The sequence below is a fragment of the Marmota monax genome, unplaced genomic scaffold (assembly GCF_021218885.2).
Source record: "Marmota monax isolate L192 unplaced genomic scaffold, Marmota_monax_Labrador192_F-V1.1 WCK01_AAM20220418_F8-fsc00546, whole genome shotgun sequence".
NCBI lineage: Eukaryota > Metazoa > Chordata > Mammalia > Rodentia > Sciuridae > Marmota > Marmota monax.
Genome location: NW_026692540.1, coordinates 70,724 through 75,497, shown reverse-complemented (window position 1 = coordinate 75,497; position 4,774 = coordinate 70,724). Strand labels below are relative to the sequence as shown.

Below are 4,774 nucleotides of genomic sequence, written 5' to 3'. Positions count from 1 at the left end.
GGAAAGTCTATGGTGCCACTGATGGGAGTCATAATTAAATGAAAGTTTAAAACCTGGAGAGATATTTTCTTATCTGGTTGTCTGATTGTTTCTTAGGGATAATCTAGGTTAAATGTGTGTCCAAAAAAAAAAAAATAATAATAATTTTTTATTGTAACAATCTGGTATCTAAATGGGTTTCTAAAGCATTGCACTATCTTGCAGTTAAAAGTTGGGTGTAAGCAATTGTTTAGTTTGATTTCAGATGGTTCATGCTAGAAAACTTAAATACTTGGGATAAAAAAATTAAAGAGTTTCAATTTTGAACTGGGTAGCCTGAAAAGAAATTAAAACGTTGGTCTGGCTCATAAAAATGACATTAGATAATTAAATAGCAATAGTCTTAGAAATTTTCAAAGCTTAATTTCAGATATATATGGTAGTGTGTGAGCAAATTTAATGTAACTCAATGCTACTTTAGGAACTTTAGAACAAGCAAAGTGGCTTAGAGGTACTAAAGAAATTTCTTCTGATGGTAGAGGTCCTATTTCCAGTTTTATGTGAACAAGTTTTTCTAATGTAAAAAGATATGAAATTTTAAATTTTGGAAATTGCTTCTTAAATTTGTATCATAATTTTCAACATCTAAACCTGGAAATATAACTTAAGGTTAAAATGCTTCCCTGAACTCAAACTAGATCAAACCAAGAAGTAAATTGTATGGTATTTACTAACTACTGGCCAGTCGTCTTTTTTTAGGACTCTTGTTTTCTCTTAGATTCTGTATTTTTTTGAGCTCGTGATTCTGATCCTGCAGACCTAGGTTAATGTTTTTCTGATCAGTGAAGTTTTTAAAAAAAAAAAAAAAAAACACAAAAACATTGCAATGGAGATTTCATCTGCGAAAAGCTACGAGGCCTTTATTATTGTTATGTGTGCACACTCGTGTTATGTGTTGTATGTCGGTATGTCTGTATGTGTGTATGTCCATATATCCTGCAGTGATATAACAATTGACAGATGAGGAGCGCTCATAAAAAATAAAAAAAATTAAAAATAGATCCAAATATCTTTAATTCACGTGATTCAAACGGTTCAATTTAGATTGGGTAAACAGATAAAAGTAAAGATGTCCTCAAAATTAAGCTTATAAGTTTCTCTAGGTGTTCAAAAAGGCCCTAATAAAATGTTAACTCTGCTTAAATTTAAAAGTTTACAAGTATTGTTTCAAAATGTGAACAAAAGGAGGTTTATGTAATTATGGTGTTATTAATGTGTTCATATCTTCCAGGTATACAAGTCTGTAAGGTAGAAGCTTCAAAAGAACATTATATCAAGCTGGTGTTCTAAAGTTGTATGGTAATTTTAGGCTTAAAAAAAAAAACATGTTAGAGATTCAATTATATCATTTGTGTTCTATAACTGAACTTGTTATCAATAAGATATGTACTGTTCCATGTTACTTTCTACTCTAAGATACAATTTATGTATTTTTAAGTTAATAAGAGCCTAATCTGTGTGAAGGTTTTATTGCAAAACACAAAAGTACATTACTACTTTTCTACAAGAGGTTAAAAGCTTTCAGCCTTTAATTCATGTTTTAAGTGTGATATTATGTTGTGTTAGCTAAAGTTCATGTAAACTTGAACAACAATTTATGTAAACTTTGTAAAATGATCAGCTTCAGAACTATAGTACTTGAGATTTATAAAGAGCCCTGCCTTACTTGAGATAAGGCTCTGTCCCATCTCACTACATGTGAAAATGGCTATGAAAGAAGTAAGCCAGATTTCAGTACAGTTAAAGTTGTGTCCAAAAGTAGGTTTTTGCCAAGATTACTAGGATCTCAAACAGGAAATTATGATGTATAACCCTGCCAGAATTCAAGGTAGCTATTATATAAGGTAAATATGTTTTTACCCTAGCTAGTTTTGTTTTGTAGTTTGCTTTTAGATGGTTTAAGGATTGCCTGTTAATGTTTTAAAGAGATATTGCTTTAAGAACACAACCTGGGTCAACATAAGATAAGGAGTTATCACCTACAGGATAAAGAGATAGACATTAAAGCCCAGTGCTCTTAATATAAGGCTGTTAACTTATTTGCTGGATGTTTAAGATCAAGTTTTTAAAATTAGTTAAATTAAAAGGGCCAAGAAAACCAATATTCGGCTCTTGCCCTCTGAGTCAGTCTGAATCAGGGAATAGGGGACTTCTCCAAAGGGCTCAGCAACTCTAGGCCACATAACCTCCTGAGCAGGGAGATTAATGAGACCAGTGGAGGACAGAAAGCCAATCGGTACATTTGCTGTAAAGAGGAGGGTCATTAAAAAAGGAAGACATCCCTGATGCTTCTGAGGGAAGCCATATGGTCAAGCAAGGCCTGGACCCATCCTAGCGCAAATGACACTAGCAGAACTGAAAAGCTGCTATGAAGTTCCCGAAGACTCCCAGGATAACTCAGCTGACTGTAAACAATAGGTAGAAACAAAAGTCAGTTTGACTTGCTTCATCTTAAACACTTAGCAAAGACAGTCAAAGCCAAAGCACAGCTGTTCCTGGACATCTTAAATGATAATAATAGTTAAATGTAACTTCCATAAATAAGTAGACTGGAGGCTACAAAAGAGATTCTTGGACAGAAATGCCTGATAACTGTCAAAGGGACTGCTAGAGTAGTTTTAGTCTAAGGCCTTTATTTCTAGCCAACGCAGGTAGGCTTGATGTTTGCTAATATGGTTATCCAGCCCTAAGTAGCAAAATTAAAGATTTCTCTATTAGACACAGAGGTCATACTAGTAAAAGGATTTTGCAGGATCAGATGGCATTAAATTATTAAACTATATCTTAAAGGAAAAGACATCTGTAACCCTACATGTTAGTTGTTGTGTTGACATCCCTGACATTTCTGACAATGTGACAAATATCCTTAAAGATTTACCTGCTCAGATGGAAGCCATGTCCTCAGCAACTTTTTCGTGGAAACAATATCCTAGCTCCTAGTTCCTGGTACTGCCTGATGAAAAACATTGTTAATCTTTGTCTTGGCCATTATACTCATTGGCATATTTCTGTGCTGTGGCATTTATTACTGCATCAATATGGTTCCAGTACTAATAAGTTCTTGTTTCTCTTATAGACCACCCATCACTCAAATGGCCCTCCAACCTATTACTTCTCAATTAGACTTTCATCATGGACCACTCGATAGACCCGATATTTTTAAGGGGGACTCCAAACTGCTTGCCCCACGCCGTCCCTTTTCAGCCTGAAGAAGCCAGAAAGATTCTCTTCGTCCCCCTTCCTCACAGCAGTAAGGAGTTCCCAAATTAGAAAAAAAAAAAATGAAGCCAGATTTAAAGTTAGGTAGTCAGTGTAGTTAGATAAATCAGGGGTCTAATATCAAGTGACCAAGTCTATCACTGCCTTAGAGAAATCTCTCTCTTCCCTCGCAGAAGTCGTGCTACAAAATAGGAGGGGATTAAATCTGTGATTCCTTAGGAAAGATGGTCTCTGTATGGTTTTAAAGAAACAGTGTTGTTTTTATGCTGACCATAAGGGGGTGGTCCGGGAAACTATGGAGAAAGTCACTAAAAGGTTGGCAAAAAGGCAAAAAGAATTTGAAGCACAACAAGGATGATTTGAACATTGGTTTAACAAATCCCCATGGTTAACTACTTTGCTATCCACCAGAGCGGGACCTTTAATTATTTTGCTGATAATCCTGACGTTTGGACCCTGCATACTCAATAGATTGGTGCAGTTTATGAAAGAAAGACTTTCTGTAATCCAGACTATGGTCCTTACTCAGCAATACCAGTTGCTTCAACAACAGACAGGGTCACAAACGAGCTTAATCCAAGAACCTGAGCAAGCAGGACAATGGATATAAGATTCTATCCATGATAAAGAAAAAGGGGGGAATGAAAGACCCCAGCCCAATAACTTTAGGCCCAGTAATAAATTACCAGGGCTTGCTTCCGCACCTGCACAGATGTCAGATGTATTTTTCAGAAAATCAGTTAAGTGTAACAGATTAAGAAAGGACAGGATGGTTGGGAAAGGAGCCGGCACGGTTGGGCAAACGGGATCATACAATGAAAAACCATACAATGAATAACAAATGGTTTTTATGTGGTTTTTCCAGGAACCTATAGTGAAAAACAAGTTTACCCTTTAAGTGACCTATATGCTGGATTCAAAAGAGCCAATGAGATACCTGTTACTGTGCTAGGAGGGAAACTGACCACTGTACCCTATAAAAGATCTGTACCCCAAAGCCCGGTGTGCCAGTTCACCGAAGCTCCGGCTGAGGTTTCGCTGAGCACCCGCAGGCGCCTGTGTATCAATAAATCGCCTCTTGCTTTTGCAGCCAGTGCCTCGTGCGTCTTTCTTGGACAGGGAATCGGCAGGTCTTTCAATAGTATTAAGCTTTATCATGTATATCCAAAATCAAGCCTTAAAAATTTCCAAGACTGTTGCTAATTAATGTCATTTCAATAAACCAGACCAACATTTTAGTTAAGCAAACAGAGGTGGGGTAATCCCTAAAGTGCAAGTAAGGAAGGAGGAGACTCCCCAAAGCAAAATGGCTTTGGCAGCTGCTGGGAGCCCCTTAGTTCCACCTTTTACTTATAGGATTAGTTCCTCTGGCTTGATCTGACCCCAAGCACTAGGCATTTCTCACATCTCCTAACTTTTCAGTAGTCAGCTTCCCAAAAAGTTCATCTTCTGCTTGCAGTTGTTTTGAGTTTGAGAAAAGTTTAAGCGAGATATCAAAGTTTTTAGACCCCAGGCA

The 4,774-nt window shown here is 36.7% G+C and overlaps 1 long non-coding RNA gene across 1 annotated transcript; it reads left to right on the top strand.

The window, feature by feature from the left end:
- The first annotated feature begins 653 nt into the window (after window positions 1-653).
- Window positions 654-4,347, top strand: LOC131424219 (uncharacterized). Its single transcript, XR_009226899.1, has 2 exons — window positions 654-3,289; window positions 4,124-4,347. It is a non-coding gene; the product is annotated as an uncharacterized LOC131424219 (long non-coding RNA).
- Window positions 4,348-4,774: the final 427 nt, after the last annotated feature.